At 43.3% G+C, this 23,239-nt stretch overlaps 1 long non-coding RNA gene across 1 annotated transcript in view; it reads right to left on the bottom strand.

Annotated features, from left to right (window-relative positions):
• Positions 1 to 22,866, bottom strand: part of LOC126195362 (uncharacterized) — a 398,017-nt gene extending 375,151 nt beyond the window's left edge. Inside the window, exon 1 of the long non-coding RNA XR_007538594.1 lies at positions 22,830 to 22,866. This is a non-coding gene — a long non-coding RNA (uncharacterized LOC126195362). The remainder of the gene's footprint in view (positions 1 to 22,829) is intronic.
• Between the last annotated feature and the right edge of the window lie 373 nt (positions 22,867 to 23,239).

Raw genomic sequence — 23,239 nt, forward strand, 5'->3', positions numbered from 1 at the left:
CACAGTCTCTACCCTACTCCCATTATGCCACGTTCGCTGTTGACATTACCATATACTAATCTGACCAGAAATCCTTGTCTTCTCTCCATTTCACTTCACTGATCCCTACTGTATTTAGACTGAGCCTTTGCGCTACCCTTTTCACATTTTCTAGCTTTCCAGCCACATTCACATTGACTGATATTCTTCGCCCCGAATCGTATAACGTTATCCTTTCGTTGGTTATTCACTTTATTTTTCATGGTCACTTCCCACTTGGCAGTTCTCCCGGAGATCAGAATGGGGCTATTTGCCAATGGAGACATCATATTGAAACTTATTCAGTTACAGGCCACAAGCCCTGTTGATACACATTATGTGTCTTTAATGCAGTGTTATCCATTGGCCTCTGCATCCTCATGCCGTTCATAACTGCCGATTCTTTCTCCTTTCAGGGCAGTTCATTACGCAAGGGCAAGAGAGTGTCCTGGATGTCTGTCCATTCGTCCGCCCTCTTTTGACAAGGCCGCTGGCAGAGTGAGCGTGACATCGTATGCCGGACATCTTCGGCCGCCGATGATGATGAATTTTATTCAGAATTTAAGCTGTGGCGGCGTTCGAAGCAAGGACGGAGATTACTAATCACAAACGCTACCCCTACGCCAAGGGTACATAATAAGCTTCTCTGCCAGTGGAGGGGAAGCTTACAATTTTTTTTAATGGTACTACAGTACTTTTAAGTAGAAGGGAATCTGATCTTTCGAAGGGAAACCACTCGCAAAATGATGAAACCGTGTGTCTGCTACTCATGACGTGCTTGTAATTAATTGCCACACAAAATAAATAAATTAGTGATCATAATGATACTCTGTCCATCGGCTTAGATTATTAATCTTGAAATGACAGTACACACATATGTACGTCCTCCGTATTTCACACTGATACAGCTGACAAATCAAGTCCATTTTATTCCAGAGAAGCCACAGTTCGTGCATGTTCGTTCAGTAAGACTGAGATGGGTATCGGACTGGTTAGAATTATTGCTGGAAAAGGAAATGTTGGTAGATATCGATACGAGTGGAGTATAGGTTATGCTGCAACGTGACGGCTATCAAGTTTACAGTTTCTAAAGAATTTTTGTACTTAAAGTTTTAAACATGGCTGCGTAGTCAGCGACAGTATACGAGGTGCGGCTAGAAAAAAACCGGACTGATGCTGGAAAAAACATTTATTTACAATTATTTACAATTTCATGTTATCTCCTTCAATGTACTCTCCTCCTCGGTCCCTACACCGCTCCATACGAATTTTCCACTGTTCATAGCAATGCTGCAGATCATTTTCGAAGTCCATACATTACTTCCGTCGCTTTTTCTTTTTCTGCTTCAACAGTCTCAAATCTAGTTCCTTTCAAAGCTGACTTGACTTTAGGGAAAAGAAAACAGTCACAGGGGGCCAAATCAGGTGAGTAGGGTGGATGATCTAAGATGGGAATGTTGTATTTTGCCAAAAACGTCTTCACTGACAACGCACTGTGTGCTGGGGCATTGTCTTGGTGAAGGATCCATGACTTTTTTCTCCACAAATCGTTCCGTTTTCTCCGTACTCGCTCACGTAGGGTAGCCAGGACGCTAATGTAGTAATGCTGATTCACTGTTTGTCCCTCTGGTACCCAATAAATGTGCACAATCCCTTTGATGTCAAAAAAAAAAACAATCATCATTGCCTTGAATTTCGATTTTGACATTCGTGCTTTTTTTGTCGTGGAGAACCAGGAGTTTTACAATGCATCGATTGGCGTTTAGTTTCGGGATCGTAAGTAAAAAACCACGATTCATCGCAAGCAATAACATTTTGTAAGAAGGTGGGATCACTTTCAATGTTTTCCAGGATGTCAGAACAAATCATTCTTTGGCGTTCCTTCTGTTCAATTGTGAGACACTTTGGAACCATTTTTAAACACACTTTGTTCATGTTGAAACTTTCATGAAGAATCTGCCTAACACTTTCCTTGTCAACTCCTGTTAACTCAGACGCTGCTCTGATTGTTAAACGGCGATCTTGTCGAACAAGTTTACCGATTTTTTCAATGTTTGCATCAGTTTTTGCTGACAATGGTCTGCCAGTGCGAGTGTCATCACTGGTGTCTTCGCGGCCATCTTTAAATCGTTTAAACCACTCAAACACTTGTGTTCGCGATAAACAATCATCGCCGTACACTTGTTGTAACATTACAAACGTTTCACTTGCAGATTTTCCTAGTTTGAAACAAAATTTGATGTTAACACGCTGTTCTTTCTGTACACTCAACATTTTCCGACGCACAGACAAAACGTCAACTACTTAAAACAGACGCCACGGGCAGACTGAGTGCAGGAGGCAGATGAAACTCGAGCAGTAGGCGGAGCGAGAGTCACATGACAGGCCACGCAACTTTCAGCCTTATTGCATTCGTTTTATTGTTTCACCAGTACTAGTCCGGTTTTTTTTCTAGCCACACCTCGTACAAATTAAAGTTACAGGAATTACTGCCCTCGGTCACAAAATTTTTAGACCGAGGGCTGTAATTGTTTTAACTTGCACTTTTGTACATCATATAATATTGAACTGAACAACTGTCGGTCTTACATTTCATGTGCTCATTTCCCAAGACTGTAACCAGATATTAGCCCAGCATGTATCACCTTCTACCTCGACACAAGTGCTCACTGAACTACCGCCCGCATTATCAGCGCAACACGACAATACTCCAACCGCCAGGAAAGACGGGTCACAATAATGGTAGCTTAAATGTAAAGCTCACGGTCTACACGTGTAATAACATTCGGTGGCGGTCAAGTTAAGGCTTATTCTGCCGCACCTACGTCACTCATTCGCCGACAGCCAATGAGCGTTCAGTAATGTTCTGAGAGCTCTGATGCGAACGTCGTAGCCAATACCAGCATTTAAAGAGATCGTTGCGAGCTACTTAGTGAATTTTTATTCCACTTGTTGAGAGTTGTCACTGCTGATGGTGGTGGGAAGCGACAAATTCCACTTAAGCAAATGAGAGACATAAATTGCAGGATATGAGCTTTCTACAAGCGCATAGCATGTGTATACGAATAGTGAACTTGTCGCTGGAAACTGGCTACACTGCAATCCCCATCCACGCCTCGACCTGCGTGAATCATCGATAGTGAATTGAGCTATAGCACATGCTACGTCGTAGAGTGAAAGCCTTATAGACAATCTGCTCTTACACCAGTGGGCTTCATGGTCACTCTTGTGTTCCACTGTTCATCGTTTATGGTACCCCATATTGAGTACTACTTTGTACGTAACGGTAAGGAGAGTGAAACGCCCTGCGTAAGTCCGCAGGACCGAACAGGTAGTTGGAATTGTGGAAAGGGGCCAAACGGAGGCTGTCAGCTACACTCAAACACATATAACTTTATTTAGTTGTCCGAACAATACAGCAAAAATTTTTGAACTTAGTTATGGGCTGGGTAGGCCACACTATCTTATGCCTTAAGGGCACGACCACTTAAATTTAAAAACGGCTGAAAGCCATTAACTTAAAATTCAGACTCAAAACAAAATATATAGAAGGCAGAAGGCCTCACGTAAGTAAGGTCTACAACTTGGCTGAAGGCCCAACAAATCTAATACTTGAAAAGCAAACAAGTTTAATTTAAAGACGGATGACGGCCCATGATTTAAGACTGCAAGTAAAATTAATTTAAACCAAAAAACAAAAAACACAAGGCAGAAGGTCTTATCTTCAATAAGGCTGAAGCCCCCCACACACTCTGATACTTGATAGACAAGAACTTTAATGTATAAACGTCTGAAGTCCGATTACTTAAAACGACTAAAATAACTTTTAGTAGGCAGAGGGCTCAAGCTTTATCTTTAACAATATTTTGCACAGGCTGAAGGCGCAAACAATATAAGATTTAACAAGTAAGGAATTTAAATTTTAAAGCGGCTGAAGGCCCATTATTGAAAAACACGACTCCAATAAATTTTCAAAAGACAGAAGGCCCAAAGCTTTATCCAGAAAAATATTTTAAATGAGGCTGAAGGCCCAAACAATGCAAGCCCTGACAAGTAAGGGACTTTCAGTTTTAAAGCGGCTGAAGGCCCATTATTTAAAACTGAACTAAAAGCATACAAATTCAAACCATCGGCAATACGCCATTAAAATACGCAATCAAACAACAATAAGAATAAGGCAGTACAGCCAGCAGCGCTCAGAAGTTTCCGGGGATCGTTCTGCACTTGAAATTTTAACGATCGCTTAGAGGAGACAGGTAGTCGGCCGAGCTATAATCCGATCCACCGGCAACCCACCCAAAAGACAGTCAACGAACCCACCGACAAGACGACTTGCTTTCCACCCAACCAGTGCACAAGGCACTCCCAAGCCAAAACGTAAAAGGAGTAGCCGCCCCCATAACCAATTATGCATAAGCTGTCAAAACTACACACACTCGGACAGCGACAACAAGGTGAGGAAATGACATTGCCTGAATTTTACCTCAGCGGACAGGGCAGTAACCGGAATGCTAACGGCCACAAGGCAGAAAATTCCGCTGGTGTACTTGGTCTTCAAATAACAAAAATACAGTTAAACTCCACTCGATGGTGGCCAAACTTTCGCCAACTCGAACACTCGCTGTTGCTCACGGGAATACCCCCAACAGCCAACCATGAAAACCAACGGCACAATGTGAACAGTCTAGCTTCGGTAATTAAATCACCACGCAACTGTGATGTCCTGGGTCGGTGAGCCACGAAGCCCGTAGCAATCGGAACAGCTCCCACACACTCCGACACTGCGTAGAGACCGCCAGCGTGCCCGGCCCACTGCGCCGCGCAGAGATTCCCTGGCTCAACACCAACCGACCGACTGCCGCACACCGGCTAGCCAGAAACTATCAGCACCAGACCAAAGATAGTACAAGGTGCGAATATCGATACACACCGCTGCTGCCACACGTAGAAAGAGAAAGAACTACGGCATAACCGCAATAACCGCGGGAAACCAAACGCAGAGTAACAGTCAAGGTTTAAACCAACGGATAAGCCGTGGCCAGCACGGCTCAGAGAGGTGGCTACGGAGTTGTGGAGCAAGTCTCCTCATAGAGCAGCTGAAAACAAGCAGAAATGATTAGCCAACACTTAAATACAATGCTCAGAAGCTTTACTTAACTTGTAGCTTTCTCCAAGTATTGCGAAGAAACTTAGCAAAAGAACAAACAGCAGTAAAGTCCAGCTACTACACGAAATGAACCAAAACGCGTCGTGCAATGCGAGGCTCCTGCTTCCGATGCAATAGTGGACTGTCGAACGTGGACTAAAACTGAAGACTGTCGAAGCCAATGGGGGCAGTGGGCGCTTGTAGTCAGAGCAGCTGAAGGTGTGGCTCAGTGGGTGCGCACCATTGGATCCGTCAGATCAACGCGCGATTGCTGTCGGTGTCTGCCGGAAATGCGCTTTCTCGCTGCTAACTGTGAGACGCCAGTGAGGGTGGTATCGATCTATTATACCACATCCCAGTCTCATTACCTTATTATGTACAGCATGCAAAATCCCAGTGCGAGCCTCTAACTTGATCTGAATCAACTGAGCCTGGCAGATCGCTCCCCGAAATCCACATGCTTGGTAAAGTTACACACTGAATATAATTTAACACAGTGTGAAGTGAGGTGATCCTAGCACTGAATTCCAGGTACCATCCTTCTCGCGATTTTTATCTTCATGAATCTCATGAGAGGGCTTTGCTAGTCACCATATTAAAGACGTGGCCCAGGTTAACCCCAATATTTATCACCAAATCTTAGCATGCGCATATTGATATGAACATTACAAGATTTTTAAATGGAATACACAACAAGGACATCCAAATGAGATGTAAAACTAAGTTACAGTGAAGAAAGGTACGGTTGGCAAAGGTAATTTAGCCTGAAACCTCTTGGCATATTAATATCGATCAACATATTGTAGGCAAGCAGCCTATTCACGCCGTATAAAATTCACATCAGTCTTTCCGTTGTGTGCCAGCCTAGTCCGCTGTAACTAGCTCTGACGTCATAAATGTTGCGCAATACTTTAAAAATCAAGTAAATAACCTGAAACGGTTCTAGCATGTCAGGACTAATACTAAATCAATATGTGTTGAATGTCAGTTCAATAACTTAAACCATTTTCAGAATTTGGACGTTTTTCTGTAAAAATCATTGGCGCAACAGAAAAGAGCTAGAGACTAAAAAATTTATATTTAGATTCCTTTTTCATAATAATTTAGTAGAAACAGTATTTTGGATCTCACAAATTAAAATTTTAGTTGAAATTCGTAATTTTCTGGTTTATGTCTTAAGAATTAAGGAAGCAAGATACATTAAGTAGGCGAATAAATAAGGCTAGGATGTTTAAATTTAAGTAGAAGGGAGACTCGCTATAATCATAAAGATGTGAGAAGTTTCATCTGAATAACTATAAAACTATAGCGATAGCGTATCTCCAAAGAGCAAGTTCAGAGCTCGTCTACTGCGTGTAGTGTAATTAAGTTAATTCTCTCGCCCAAAATATTTGACTTAGCCACGTCAGACTTTTATTATGATTACTTACCTGTGTGCTGAATGCACATTTAAATTGAGAGCTTCATCGGCCATCAGCAGAGAAAGCGATGATTTATTCAACATCTTAAAGTGGTGCATTACTAGCCCAGCGGCTAGTCGGGAGAGCCGATTTCATCAGGCGTTCCCTTAGCCGTCCGCACCGCGGCTTTGTATATAAGAACGCTGCGCGAGGAAGAAAAGCCCCAGTTCTTTTCAGACGCTGATGTGCGCACCATCTGTGCTGGGAGTCGCGTCGCGTCGGTATCATTGCTATAAACAGACTCGGATGCCGTAATAAGTTACTCGGGATACGCGTAACCATGAAATCATTTTCGAGTGAAGTTTTAATTCTGGGATGACTTTAATTATCTATCTTCAGTTTGCGTATGTCGTATTTTCACGTGCCGCTGCGGGACAGACATTCTACCATTATTTAGCGTGGCGTTTGATGAACCTAATCATCAAATTATGGCGAGCATTCACTTAAACATTTAATTTGGACAGTTATAGTTGCATCAGCGCATTAGACTCTGAACTGCTCTGTTACTTGGATTGTGTGGATTCTTTTTGATCTGTGACTTTCAGAATATAGCGAACGTTTTTACAGGATTGTTTTTGATTATGAATCCCAGACAATCTCCTAATTCCTCAGAGTTATAAGCTGTAGCTATAAGTGCATTTCTCAGATGAAGTAGGCACTAGGAATTTTAATTACAGGCTTCACGTTTTGCTAATCACTTTCTGGTTGCCAATATTGTAGTTAGAGAGCCAGTGTTGAGAACGGCAAACAGCATTAAATAAATAATAGGAACATTTAAATAACAATAATTCTACCTGCCGCCCCACATATGGTTGGGAAATGCATCTTTTCTATATTACATTGTACATATTATATAACAACATAATTCCACCCGCCGCCCCAGAATATCCGCGAGACGGAGCCAATGATAGCTTAGTCATACAGAAAATAGAACTCCCTCTCCACCAAGTCATGAGTAGTCAGCCTGAAATTAATGAAATATTAGCGAAGATATGATTCGATTGCATCCCAACGACAGATTCTCACCATAATCTAAGTCTCGTCCCAGAGAAGCCAGTGATGATGACGTGATCAAGTTCAAACTGAAACGGTATAGCAGTTACCACTCCATAAGCAGCAGGTTTCGCTGCTCGATCACACTGGGAATGCAAATTGAGGCGGCCCCGCCGCCAATCTACTGGAGACGCGGCCAGCCGCGGGTGCAGCCGAACCACATGTGGACGGATGGAGAATGTGTTAGGCTTCATTATACATATTCATACACGTCGTGTATCGTGTATTGCTTCTACTTGAATGCACGTGAACATTGCTAATCCTCCTCCCATCTTTCCATAAAGCGTGGCCAAGCAAGATCGTAAGTGATGGAAAACAGCCACAGTGGTACAACAAACGAGATAGAAAACTGCTGCGGAAGCAAAGGGAACTTCACAGCAAACATAAACATAGCCAAAGCCTTGCAGACAAACAAAAATTACGCGAAGCGAATTGTAGTGTGAGGAGGGCTATGCGAGAGGCGTTCAATGAATTCGAAAGTAAAGTTCTATGTACTATACATGGCAGAAAATCCTAAGAAATTTTGGTCTTATGTCAAAGCGGTAGGTGGATCAAAACAAAATGTCCAGACACTCTGTGACCAAAATGCTACTGAAACAGAGCATGACAGACTAAAGGCCGAAATACTAAACGTATTTTTCCAGAGCTGTTTCACAGAGGAAGACTGCACTGTAGCTCCTTCTCTAGATTGTCGCACAGATGACAAAATGGTAGACATAGAAATAGACGACAGAGGGATAGAGCAACAATTAAAATCGCTCAAAAGAGGAAAGGCCGCTGGACCTGATGGGATACCAGTTCGATTTTACACAAAATACGCGAAGGAACTTGCCCCCCTTCTTGCAGCGGTGTACCGTAGGTCTCTAGAAGAGCGTAGCGTTCCAAAGGATTGGAAAAGGGCACAGGTCATACCCGTTTTCAAGAAGGGACGTCGAACAGATGTGCAGAACTATAGACCTATATCTCTAACGTCGATCAGTTGTAGAATTTTGGAACACGTATTATGTTAGAGTATAATGACTTTTCTGGAGACTAGAAATCTACTCTGTAGGAATCAGCGCTATTCGTCCACGAGACTGAGAGGGCCATAGACACGGGTTCCCAGGTAGATGCCGTGTTTCTTGACTTCCGCAAGGCGTTCGATACAGTTCCCCACAGTCGTTTAATGAACAAAGTAAGAGCATATGGACTATCAGACCCATTGTGTGATTGGATTTAGGAGTTCCTAGATAACAGAACGCAGCATGTCATTCTCAATGGAGAGAAGTCTTCAGAAGTAAGAGTGATTTCAGGTTTGCCGCAGGGGAGTGTCATAGGACCGTTGCTATTCACAATATACATAAATGACCTGGTGGATGACATCGGAAGTTCACTGAGGCTTTTTGCGGATGATGCTGTGGTGTGTCGAGGGGTTGTAACGATGGAGGATTGTACTGAAATGCAGGAGGATCTGCAGCGAATTGACGCATGGTGCAGGGAATGGCAATTGAATCTCAATGTAGACAAGTGTAATGTGCTGCGAATACATAAAAAGATACATCCCTTATCATTTAGCTACAAAATAGCATGTCAGCAACTGGAAGCAGTTAATTCCATAAATTATCTGGGAGTACGCATTAGGGGTGATTTAAAATGGAATGATCATATAAAGTTGATCGTCGGTAAAGCAGATGCCAGACTGAGATTCAGTGGAAGAATCCTAAGGAAATGCAATCCGAAAACAAAGGAAGTAGGTTACAGTACGCTTGTTCGCCCACTGCTTGAATACTGCTCAGCAGTGTGGGATCCGTACCAGATAGGGTTGATAGAAGAGATAGAGAAGATCCAACGGAGAGCAGCGCGCTTCGTTACAGGATCATTTAGTAATCGTGAAAGCGTTACGGAGATGATGGATAAACTCCAGTGGAAGACTCTGCAGGAGAGACGCTCAGTAGCTCGGTACGGGCTTTTGTTAAAGTTTCGAGAACATACCTTCACCGAAGAGTCAAGCAGTATATTGCTCCCTCCTACGTATATCTCGCGAAGAGACCATGAGGATAAAATCAGAGAGATTAGAGCCCACACAGAAGCATACCGACAATCCTTCTTTCCACGAACAATACGAGACTGGAACAGAAGGGAGAACCGATAGAGGTAATCTGGGTACCCTCCGCCACACACCGTCAGGTGGCTTGCGGAGTATGGATGTAGATGTAGAATACTAGTTGGTGAACAGCAGAAGTAGTTCTGTAGTGTAGTAGTGAGTGCCAACCTTATTCCTGGGTAAGGGATCAGAGATACAGCACAGGCAGGTCGAAATCGAAGACGTTCCAGTATCATGAGATCTGGGGTGGAGAGGTTGGTCACGGCCAAGTGGTTCGGCCACCCCCTCCACCGGGAGCCAGGAATAGCTCCGGGTACCCGCCATATTCTGGAAGTTCAACAGAAGACGGGTAAGTGAGCAAACGTGCCCTCAGTCGGGTGTTCACAAGAAGAAAGGTATTTGAATATTTGAACTAATTCTTTTTTATTTCACGCTTCAGATCATATAGGGAAACGAATGTACGCAATGATTGCTTTCTCGTTTATTTCGGAAATTTTGTGATGAAACAGAGTAGGCTCCCTTCCTTTGTACAAAGCCACGTAGTGTCGTAAGCTACAAAGTCTCATCAACAGTTCCAAAGTATAAATTCTATCGCGCAACGAAGTATATTCAAAAGCGAGTGATTTATTTTGATCTAAAAATTGAACTGTAAAAAGGTTTCTTTGTGCGGGGTTCTTAGACCATGTAGTATGCCCCATGCTAGTAACAGTGTACGTGCTTGATCATTGGGTAGCGAAATTATAACATCGAACGGTCACATCGTAATTCGCCGCCTCACGACATAGTAAAATTGATTGCCGTTTCCACTCGCTTTGTAGTTGGATGAACTGTAATTCCACGTGGTCCATCATTCGTTGCCGGAGGGCACTTGTTCAAATAGCGACAAAACAGATGTCGCTCCGCCAAACTCTTCGACCCCGTGTGTTAATGTGTCTGGTGCCCAGCTTGTCCGTTATCCTCCTCTCACATAGTGGTTGTTCGTCGGCGACGAAGGCTGCAATTTGCGCACCAGTACCGCAGCTGAACGTCCACTGAGATGTCACAGGTCGCCTTTCAAGATGAGTGACGTTTTAATACTCCATCGGACAGACGGCCATTGGTGTGTGCAGCTCTGCAACAACCGTCTGACGGGTTCGGGCTGGAGGAGCGAGTGTCACGGACTGGGGACTGTTTTCGTAGCATTTCCTGCGCGATATTGTCACTCTGGAAGGCACAGTGCATTAAAAAAAATAGGCTTCTATGCTTGGGAGCCGTGTCCACCCGTACATACAGTTTCTGTCTTCCACGGCATTATGGCATCAACCAGCAGGATAATGCAGCGTGTCACACAGCAGTGGACGTGCTTCGTTTCAAGAGCACCATGATGAGTTCACCGTACTCCTCTCTCCACCAAAATCCCAGGATAAAAACCGATGCGAGAATCTATGATCCTACCTCCACTGGGCTGTTCGAGCCATCGATCGTCAGCCGAGAACCGTAGAGCATTTGCTCATGACACCGGAGTGAGCATGGACCGATATCCCGGTCGGTGTTTTCCAGAACCTCGTCGATTCTCTTCCTGCACGTCCGCGCTGCAAAATGTGGTTGTCCAGGTTTTTGATGGGGGTCACATTAACGTGACTGGACTGTGTAAATACACTCCTGGAAATTGAAATAAGAACACCGTGAATTCATTGTCCCAGAAAGGGGAAACTTTATTGACACATTCCTGGGGTCAGATACATCACGTGATCACACAGACAGAACCACAGGCACATAGACACAGGCAACAGAGCATGCACAATGTCGGCACTAGTACAGTGTATATCCACCTTTCGCAGCAATGCAGGCTGCTATTCTCCCATGGAGACGATCGTAGAGATGCTGGATGTAGTCCTGTGGAACGGCTTGCCATGCCATTTCCACCTGGCGCCTCAGTTGGACCAGCGTTCGTGCTGGACGTGCAGACCGCGTGAGACGACGCGTCATCCAGTCCAAAACATGCTCAATGGGGGACAGATCCGGAGATCTTGCTGGCTAGGGTAGTTGACTTACACCTTCTAGAGCACGTTGGGTGGCACGGGATACATGCGGATGTGCATTGTCCTGTTGGAACAGCAAGTTCCCTTGCCGGTCTAGGAATGGTAGAACGATGGGTTTGGATGTACCGTGCACTATTCAGTGTCCCCTCGACGATCACCAGTGGTGTACGGCCAGTGTAGGAGATCGCTCCCCACACCATGATGCCGGGTGTTGGCCCTGTGTGCCTCGGTCGTATGCAGTCCTGATTGTGGCGCTCACCTGCACGGCGCCAAACACGCATACGACCATCATTGGCACCAAGGCAGAAGCGACTCTCATCGCTGAAGACGACACGTCTCCATTCGTCCCTCCATTCACGCCTGTCGCGACACCACTGGAGGCGGGCTGCACGATGTTGGGGCGTGAGCGGAAGACGGCCTAACGGTGTGCGGGACCGTAGCCCAGCTTCATGGAGACGGTTGCGAATGGTCCTCGCCGATACCCCAGGAGCAACAGAGTCCCTAATTTGCTGGGAAGTGGCGGTGCGGTCCCCTACGGCACTGCGTAGGATCCTACGGTCTTGGCGTGCATCCGTGCGTCGCTGCGGTCCGGTCCCAGGTCGACGGGCACGTGCACCTTCCACCGACCACTGGCGACAACATCGATGTACTGTGGAGACCTCACGCCCCACGTGTTGAGCAATTCGGCGGTACGTCCACCCGGCCTCCCGCATGCCCACTATACGCCCTCGCTCAAAGTCCGTCAACTGCACATACGGTTCACGTCCACGCTGTCGCGGCATGCTACCAGTGTTAAAGACTGCGATGGAGCTCCGTATGCCACGGCAAACTGGCTGACACTGACGGCGGCGGTGCACAAATGTTGCGCAGCTAGCGCCATTCGACGGCCAACACCGCGGTTCCTGATGTGTCCTCTGTGCCGTGCGTGTGATCATTGCTTGTACAGCCCTCTCGCAGTGTCCGGAGCAAGTATGGTGGGTCTGACACACCGGTGTCAATGTGTTCTTTTTTCCATTTCCAGGAGTGTAGAATGCGTCGTATTTCAGAGCTGCCCCCTAGCCCACCCTTCAATTGATTTAAAACCTAAAACAGAACCAAACTTTAACACCTGCATAATTTATATAACATAAAACAGAAGGGTACACATATCATTAAAGTATCTCTCAAGCACTAGGATTGTGAGCAGAGGTCTGCAGACTGCGACATGTAAACGAGGGGATTTGTTCTTTGAGTAGGTTTCGCCGACGTTCGCTGAAGTCTGTCCTTCCGTTATATCTTTTGTTGTTGAAGCGTCTTTCTTTGTTTGCCTCTCCCTTACTCAATAGTCTCACCTGTATCCTCTACAACAATGTCGGGTTACTTGTTGGCAACAGCTGCACTCACCCTGAGGACTGCTGCCATTTTCTGGCTGGAACATTTTCTGAACTAGGCGAACCTTGTGGCAGGGTCCTGAGGAAACCAAATGAAAAGTATCTTGTGTCGAACGTAACTTTTAATTTTCTATAAGTCCTTGCTATTTTCGATATTGTTATTGTTCATGTATCATGTATTTTGCGCCGCAAATTTTTTGTGAAGACTTCGGGGGAAAATCATAACAAATGTTTCGCATTAACATCAGTTCTCTCAGTACAATTGCTATACACAGTAGTATAACGCTTAAATAACAGACAAATCACAAGTTTGGACTGTCACTGGCCCCTGTACTCCCGTATAATCGACGGTCCAGCTACGTAATCACTTTGTGCCTTTTTTCCATTTCCTTTTCGACATTGCATTTCCTCTCGCATACGTTCCGCGCTGGACTTCTTAGGTTTTCTTGATTCCTTTGGACGCGAACTTTCCTTTGACTACGTTTTATGAAATTCAGAGCATATTTACGAGTCATGTGAGACGAAAACATTGATTATTTTGTAATTATTTATTTAATAGCGATTTTCACTTACATGTGTGCGAATACTTTTATTGTGTCACTTTGGCTACTGTCAGTGCTAGGCAAGCTTTTCACTATGACATCCCAATCAACGTCGTAGCTAAACGTGTTTCCACGATACATCAACTTATAGATTTACATCAACAGCTACGTATGTAGTCGAGAAGCCACCATACGGGGCGTGGCGGAAGGTTCATATACAATTACTACAGTCTGATTAAAATTATTTGATAGTTGACATTTCACGTATCTTCATCCAAACAGAGCGCTCAACGTCAGGCCTGAACTGTTCATCGTTGCCAAACTAGCGCGACACACCGTCAGTTTACTTCCAGATCCTTGTTTGTTTGTTTTTTTCCCTTTTTGTCTTTAAATCCCGAATCCTGCGTCCGGCTCTTTTATTTCGGATGACACATGATGAGCACGCCCAAAACAACATACACACAAACCGACTGCAACGAAAAAACGCACATTTCGTACACATCACTACCCAAAGACCACGTGATTCTTTCGCACAAGACACGATTCTCCTTCATATATTCATTTATTATCGACACAGAGATCGGCCTACAGTAGGTAAACTTCATGAAACGGAATACTTTGTAGGCAGCAAATGATCGTTGCAACTGGGTCTAAATAAATGTAAAAAAAAAAGATAAGGTCTTTTATGACGCAGAAGTAAAGTTACAGTTTGATGTACTGGGTCCTGGGATCGAACCCTGTCGAGTGAAAATATTTTATTTTTTATTTTTAAATATTTACCAAAATAATTCTGATTATTATATTTTCAATTAGTTCATTTCAGTGTAATTTTTTATTTTTAATCCTTTGTCACATAATTGTCAACATTGTACTGACTTTTCTACTTGCTCTTAGTTTTCTTTCGTATCGTTCTTTTTTCGTGTGGGCTCTGGCTGTGTCGCATATAACCTGTAAATAAATTCCAACCAGAACTGCTCTTCGGCCGGTATCGCGTCAGCTTGCGTAGCAAAAGCAAGTTGTTACAGATCGCTTTGAGCGCTGAAACTGAATTTTTCTGTCTTGAGTTTGCTCGAACAGGTCAGCTTTAATGGCAGTGAGCAAAGCGAGCTGCCACAAGTTGCTGACCACTGTTTCCTCGAATAAATTGCACACTAAGAGGATGAGGATCGGTTGGGACACGAGTGTAAATTCAAAGCTACACAACGCTTTGTCTGCCGCAGTTGTTATTGTTCATTTAAAATCAGTTGTGGAAAGAGTATCTCACGTTCCCGCCATACCTGGACTGTAGCATTGGCTTTCTTGATACACTCGCAAATAGAGCGAGGGAAAACTTATGCCTATATGCCTCCGTGCGAGTCCTAATTTCTCATATCTCATCTTTTTGGTCCTTACACGAAACATATGTTGGCAGCAGTTGAATCGCTCTGCAGTCAGCTTCTGATTATGGTTCTCTAAATTTCCTCAGTAGTGTTTCTCGAGAAGGACGTTGCCTTGCCTCCAGGGACTCGCATTTGTGTTCCCGAAACACCTCGGTAATACTTTTTTGTAGATCGAACCTACTGAGAACATATGTTGTAGCCCGCCTCTGAGCTGCTTCAGTGTCTTCCTTTAAATCTAACCTGATGCGGATGCCAAATACTCAAGAACAGGTCATACCAGTGCCCTACATGCGGTCTCCTCTATAGATGAACCACACTTTCCCAAAAACCCTCCCAATAAACCGGAGTCGTCCATTCACCCTCCCTACCACGATCCTTACCTGCTTGCTCCATTTCAGCGTTACGTCCGGACATTCAAACGACGTGACTTTGTCAAGCAGAATTAAAAATGATTCGGAGCACTATGGGACTTAACATCTGTGGTCATCAGTCCCCTAGAACGTAGAACTACTTAAACCTAACTAACCTAAGGACATCACACACATCCATGCCCGAGGCAGGATTCGAACCTGCGACCGTAGCAGTCGCGCGGTTCCGCACTGCGCTCAAGCAGGATTCTAGTAATGCTGTATCCTAACATTACTGGTTTGTTTCTCCTACTCACCCGCATTAACATACATATTTCTGCATTTAGTGCTAGCTGCCATTCATCACACAAACTATAAATTTTTTCTACGTCATGTTACATCCTCCTACAGTCATTCAACTTTGATACCTTCCCGTACACCACATCATCATCAGCCCGCGAGATCGTTTATGTGTATAGAAAACCACAGCGTTTCTGTCAAACTTCCTTGGGGAGCCGCTGACGATACCGTTATCTCTGATGAACAGAAGCACAAAGGTAATACTTTAATAATCACGCGCTTGCATCTACGCTGGTACGATCACGTCACAGACAACACAACGGGCCCCACTAGAAATACGAGCGCTGCAACGAGCTTGTGACGTCGCCGCGGTGCTTACGTCACGAAGGTAGTCCTGAACCAAAGCCTTCTAGATGCTAGGCCTACGCACAGCGGCCATATTGGCACGTGACGTCACGAAGTGTTGGCCATCTTATCTTTAGTCGGCAGCCCTGTTGACAAGTATGTTGTGTTGAAAGTGTGTGCCACGTGAAACTGATAGAGATTTCATACAGTATTCGCCTACAGTTCTTCGAAATATGGGATACAAGTGTTGCGTTCCCTTTTGCCAGGGAAATTATAAATCCCAAAAAGGCATGAAAGTGCACATGTTTCGATTTCCCAAGTGTGTGAAGTTGAGAAATCGCTAGATTGCAGCTATTCCCAGACAGGAATTTGTCTACGCATCATTCAAGGGTAAGTAAATGACAAAAAATTTATAGCGTGTTATTTGTTTCCATTGGACCACATTTAACAATTCTTTTTAAAAGCAGTTACGTATCATGTACCAGTATAATTTGTTCCTTAATTCTGGACCATTGCTGCGAGGTTAATACGAAGCTGGCTGTGAAATGTCTCTCATATTTGCAACTATTGTCACACAGAATAGTTATATTAATTAGTGTGGCTCGAAAATGTTTAGTATTCCTTATCATTCATACCAGATTGTTGAGTTTCCAGTACTTTTATTTCGAAGAGCTACAGAATGATTTTGTTCAGTTTTACATATACAGTTATTCGGAAATAATTTCAATTTGAGTAAGCCAACTTAGAAAATTGTTTTAATGACTTCAGTGTTCGACAGATTAAGCAGTATATAAAGCAGAATTTCGAGGTAAGTGCATTGTGATTAAATTTAACAGCACTCTGTGGCACAAATTTCAGTCAAGGATATAGGAGAAACAATCTTTCCTTGTTTAAGGTTCTAAAGTTCTGGAGAAACAGGAAAATAAAATATTTTTTTCGGGTTTTTTGATTTATTAAACATTATGTCAGGAGGTGATGCATTTCGTCGAATGATCTGAGTTTCGTGTGAGGTCAGCAAATTTTGAAGTGGAGAGGAAAATCTACGAAAACAACCGGGGAAACAAATTCTTAAATTCTGTAGGAGCTCCAGCTGCTTTATGTAAAACCGAAAACGTCTGCTTGTTGTTGCATACTGCCGATTTTTTACTGCAAGAAAACGTAGATCCTGAGGTAAAAGACAGAATTTAAAATTACAGTTTCTATTCAAGCCTAGAAACGCGTATTTAAGGCAAATCGTCAAAATAATTTTACATCTTGAAATAACATAGGGCAGTTTTATTCAGTTACTTTACGCAATTATATAAATTTCCATACTTTCATTACAAGGCCACGTAGAAGAGGAAAGCACGAGAAATCCCTATGCGGTCTCAGCTCTAAGACTCGTAAAGTTCGTATAGCTGCAGAGTGCTTAACAGGAGCGTTCCGATACAGACCTGGCCATCAGTATGTGACGTCACAAGTGTGCGCGCAGGCCTGTTGTCTAGGTGGTGTTGCCTGAACTCGCTCGCTCGCTCGCTCAGCTCAGCAGACAAAATGCGTTTCTAAACCTGTTAACTCGCAGTTGGGTGTGTAAGTACTATCGAGAATAGCATCCTCCACTTGAATCTGCTATTATGAAGTCTTACTGATTAACAGTACTAGAAGAAAATTTAATTTAAGATCAATACTCGATATAAATGGTATAACGGCTTGTTTATAGCATTTAGTCTCTTCTGCTTAACAGTACTCATTTCATACAAGAAGTGGTGCCTTATGCAACTGATAATCATTTTATCACGATTTCATTTTATTGTACGCCACTATAACCGTAACAAATTATAAGTAGGCCTATGGACATCCGATCATTATAGGACTTATAACAGTAAGATTCCATAATAGCGGATTCCAGTAGAAGATATAGTTTTCATTTGTACTGAAATGCCTGCTTACGAGTTAACAGGTATAGAAACGTAGTTTGTCTGCCGATGTGAGCGAGTGAGCGCCGCGGCCTGTCTTTCTCGTAGGCCTCGTGTCGGCTTCTCCGTCGCAGTTCGCGACCGCTCGGCTCCCTGCAGGGCCCACGGGAAATCAATACGTAATTAAAAACGTACCCACTAAAGGTGTTAACTTCGTCGTGAGCTATCAAGATCTTGCACGCATTTAAACATACTGTCAAGAAAGCCACACTTTTGTCGAAATTGAGATATTCACGCTATGACAGACATTCTTAACGATGGCCTCCTCATCTTGGACCGAAGAAGTTCCGTTTTTCTCCAACAGGTATCAGGTGATGACGTTGTGTAATACTGTACTTAGCTACCTGCTGTCATTTTCAGAAGACACGTAGTCACAAGCCACATCAAAATGGTTGAATGCTCATGTGCATCAGAAGGTCCTCCGCGCATTCTAGGCGCACATGGCAGAGACAATACTGTAAATGAGGATTCTGATCCTTTTGACAGTGATGGTGATGAGTCTTGGTGTCCATCAAGCAACAGTACTAGCTCAGAAGATGTTACGGTAAGTACACAAAAATATTTTTTACTGGTGATCATTGTTGAGTGGATTGTGACTTTGTTTCTCATAACATTGCTCTCACAGATGATCATCGCCTTTTGTATTAATGAGACATCTATAGAGTCTAATTTTAATGGCCGCTGATTCTAATAATAATATAGTTTTCACGGTTACAAACTTAAAAGAATATTTTTTATTGTCAGTGCCACTTCAGCGGCAACTAATGATTTCAGCCGGCCGCGGTGGTCTAGCGGTTCTAGGCGCGCAGTCCGGAATCGCGCGACTGCTACGGTCGCAGGTTCGAATCCTGCCTCGGGCTTGGATGTGTGTGATGTCCTTAGGTTAGTTAGGTTTAAGTAGTTCTAAGTTCTAGCGGACTTATGACCACAGATGTTAAGTCCCATAGTGCTCAGAACCATTTGAACTATTTGAACTAATGATTTCTGTGGCTTGTGACTATATGTCACGGAAGTTCTGTGACTATTATTCTATCCATATTACAGCTTGAAATAATTAGAGCAAATGAAGTATCACCCCAGAAACCAAGCTCTTCAAGAAAAAGAAAGTGTAACATTGATCAGTGGAAAAAATTTAAAGCCAAACGTCGACGTAAATCAGGTCAGCAGTATGTGCCTTCTAAAACAAACGAGACAGTTGAGTCAGCATCTTTGAAAAGTCCCTGTAGTTGTTCAAATAACTGCTATAGGAAAGGAATCGCAGAAGAAGAAAATATTTTCCACTCGTTTTGGGACACAGGAAACCTTAATGTCCATAATACTTACCTAATGTGCTCTATGAAAATGGTACCAAAATAGCGAAGATACATTTCACTTTTTTTAAACACGAATGGACCAGCTGTCACGAATTTACTTTACCTTGTTCTGCTTCACATTTCTTTGTTTCACAGATATCCAAAAAAGACTATAAAGCAAATTTCATCTAGAGCTATGACATTTTCATACAACGTGAAAGTAAATGGAATGGAAGTCACGATACGCAAGCAAGCTTTCCTCAGAGTTCATGGTTTACAGAACCGCACAAGAAGAGTGCGGAATTTACAACAGCAAATGAAGTTTGGTCGCGCAGTTCCAAAAGAAGATGGAAGAGGTTTGTATATACCATTTTACTATAAGGTATCCATTTTAACCACATAAAATAATGTTGAAGTATAATAACAACACGAAGTAATGTATTAATTGACGTGCCCTTTTCTTTCAGGCAAACATGGCAATCATCCACATAAATTTCAAGACGAAGCCGAGCAAGGTGTCAGAGACTTTCTCAAAATATAACAGTCACTACAGCAGGCAGCAGAACCTCAAAAAAGTGTATTTTGGATGTGATCTCACAATTGCATCTTTATTTCGGAACAAATACTCCGAATACTGCAAGAAAAAAAGTGTCCCTACTGTCTCACAAGGCAAATTCATGGCAATTTTTGTGTCCGATATTAACATAGGCCTCAACTTACCGAAAGGCGACACATGTTCAACATGTGATGCCTTTCTAATAGCAACGAGTAACCCAGAATTATGTGCAGAAGAAATTACACAAAGGAAAAAACAACATGAGTTGCATCTAAGAAAGGTTGAGAGAGGGCAAAATATGATCCTGTCTTTAACTTCTGTGGCTAAAGAGAATGTGAAAGACAGCCACGTAATAACAATGGACTTGCTACAAACGTTTTCCACGCCAAAACTAACAGATGTCGCAGCAGTCTACAAAAGAAAAATATGGACGTATAACTACAGTATTCACGATTGTGGGTCAAATAAGGGATACATGTTTCTGTGGAGGGAGAAGGACGGACGAAGGGGTTCAGATGGAGATGGGAGCTATTTATTAAAATATTTGGAGATAACTAACACACATGCCAAAAATCTCCACATAATCACAGATTACTGTAAGGACCAGGCAAAGAATTTGTCTCTTATTGCCCTGGAAAGGACTCTCATTGCCACCAAAAGATTTGAATCCGTGCAGCATTATTTTCCCGTGGTAGGTCATACTAGACTTCCTTGCGGTCGTGATTTTGGTCGCACTGAAATTTATGTGAGAAACAGACATCCAGTAGTATACACGCCAGATGAATGGGCAGAAGTAGTCAAATCTGCTAGCCCAAAAAATTCATTGCGACGAAAATGCACAGACAAGACTTCAGAGACTTGGGTGATCTGAAGTCATTGATCTTGATACCCACTCTACTCCCATCTGGAGGTCCCATTCGTTTTAGTGAGGCGACTCAATTTAAGTGAGTGTAAAGATCCCCGCACGCTAAGTGTGAAGCACTGCTACTCAGGTATAGGAACCTTCATGTCAGTGGATATACGTAGCAAGAGGAAAGGAAGAACTGCTGAACAGATCCATTTCAGATGCCAGTAAAATATAGAAAGCCACTTCAAATTAATCAGAAAAAGACTGATGGCATACCGTCTCTTGTGGCGTACATACCTGCAGCCTATCAAAGCTTTTTCCGGTCATGTGCTGGAAATAATGTGAACGATGTTAACATAGAAGAACTTCCTTGATTTCACATTTACAATGTAAAATAAAGTATTAGACTGACTTATCTGTAATGTATGTGTGTACGTGAAAGTCCAAAAATTGTTGAAAATTACAAGTTGTTATATAATTTTCAAAATAAAAACTTTAAAACCTGTTCTAAATTAATTTTCAGGGAGACACAGTCATAAGCCATTTCCGAACACATCATAATTAAAATGAATCTCAAATTAATGTTACATAACAGAAAGAAGATAATGTATTTTGCACAAGGTTTACAATTGTATTAAAGTACAATTAAGCGAGAAGAAAGTGTCTATTTTGTCTTCAACATTTTTATACTTCCATGAAACTTTAAAGTCGGTGTATGTCAAAACTAGTTGATGTGGCTTATGACTATATCTCTCTGACCCCTTCAACAATTAGACTCTTCTGAAGTACGAGAGTCACTCCAAAAGAATTGCACACTATTTTTGTAAAAATACAGTTTTCATTCTGCATGTGTGAAAGTTTTACAGTGTGTAGATACATCCTTCCCACTTGTTTTCAAACTTAGTTCAACCCGTTCCCGTGAGTGGCGCCGTCACAGAATGTCCCCAAGTTGGCTGCTACACTTGACGTTCGTCAGAAGCAACGTGCTGTCATAGAATTCCTGTGGTGTGAAAACGAGACAGTGAGAGACGTCCATAAGAGGTTGAAAAAGGTGTATGGAGATGCTGCTGTCGATCGCAGTACAGTTAGTCGGTGGGCAAGCAGGTTACATGATGAAAGTGGGCACGGCAATATTGAGGCTTGTCCTCGCAGCGGCAGGCCTCGTACTGCACATACTCCAGACAATGTGCAGAGAGTTAACGAATTGGTGACTGCTGACAGACGCATCACAGTGAAAAAATTGTCACGCTACGTTGGGATAGGGGAAGCAAGTGTTTGCAGAATACTGAAAGTGTTGGCGCTAAGAAAGGTTTGTGCCAGGTGGGTACCAAGGATGCTGACAGTGGCTCACAAAGAAACAAGAAAAACGGTATGCAGCGAACTTTTGGAACAGTACGAGAATGGTGGAGATCTATTTCTTGGCTCAGTCAGGAACCGCGCGACTGCTACGGTCGCAGGTTCGAATCCTGCCTCGGGCATGGATGTGTGTGATGCCCTTAGGTTAGTTCGGTTTAAGTAGTTCTACGTTCTAGGGGACTTATAACCACAGATGTTGAGTCCCATAGTGCTCAGAGCCATTTTTTTGTATTTCTTGGAAGAATTGTGACAGGTGATGAAACATGGCTCCATCATTTTTCAGCAGAGGCGAAGAGACAATCAATGGAGTGGCATCATGCAAATTTACCCAAGAAAAAAAAAATCAAAACCACACCTTCTGCTGGAAAAGTTATGGCTACGGTGTTTTTCGATTCCGAAGGACTCTTGCTTGTGGACATCATGCCAAGTGGAACCACCATAAATTCTGATGCATATGTGACGACACTGAAGAAACTTCAAGCTCGACTGTGTCGTGTTCGACCACTTCGGCAAAAGCAGGATGTTTTGCTGTTGCACGACAATGCACGGCCACATGTCAGTCAAAACACCATGGGAGCGATCAGAAAACTCGGATGGTTAGGTTAGGTTAGTGTTGTGTAACGTCCCGTCGACAACGAGGTCATTAGAGACGGAGCGCAAGCTCGAGTTAGGGAAGGATGGGGAAGGAAATCGGCCGTGCCCTTTCAAAGGAACCATCCCGGCACTTGCCTGAAACGATTTAGGGAAATCACGGAAAACCTAAATCAGGATGGCTGGAGACGGGATTGAACCGTCGTCCTCCCGAATGCGAGTCCAGTGTGCTAACCACTGCGCCACCTCGCTCGGTAAAACTCGGATGGACAACACTGAAACACCCGTCTTACAGTCCTGACCTTGCTCCATGTGACTATCATCTCTTGGGAAACTGAAAGACTCTCTTCGTGGAATAAGGTTTGAAGATGATGACTCCCTTGTGCACGCTGCCAAACAGTGGCTCCAACAGGTTGGTCCAGAATTTTACCGTACAGGTATACAGGCGCTGGTTCCAAGATGGCGTAAGGCAGTTGAGAGGGATGGAAATGATGTGGAGAAATGAAAATATTGTTCCTAAAGGATGTATCTACACACTGTAAAACTTTCAAGCATGTAGAATAAAAGATGGATTTTAA

This window comes from Schistocerca nitens, chromosome 7, assembly GCF_023898315.1.
Source record: "Schistocerca nitens isolate TAMUIC-IGC-003100 chromosome 7, iqSchNite1.1, whole genome shotgun sequence".
In the NCBI taxonomy this organism is placed as follows: domain Eukaryota; kingdom Metazoa; phylum Arthropoda; class Insecta; order Orthoptera; family Acrididae; genus Schistocerca; species Schistocerca nitens.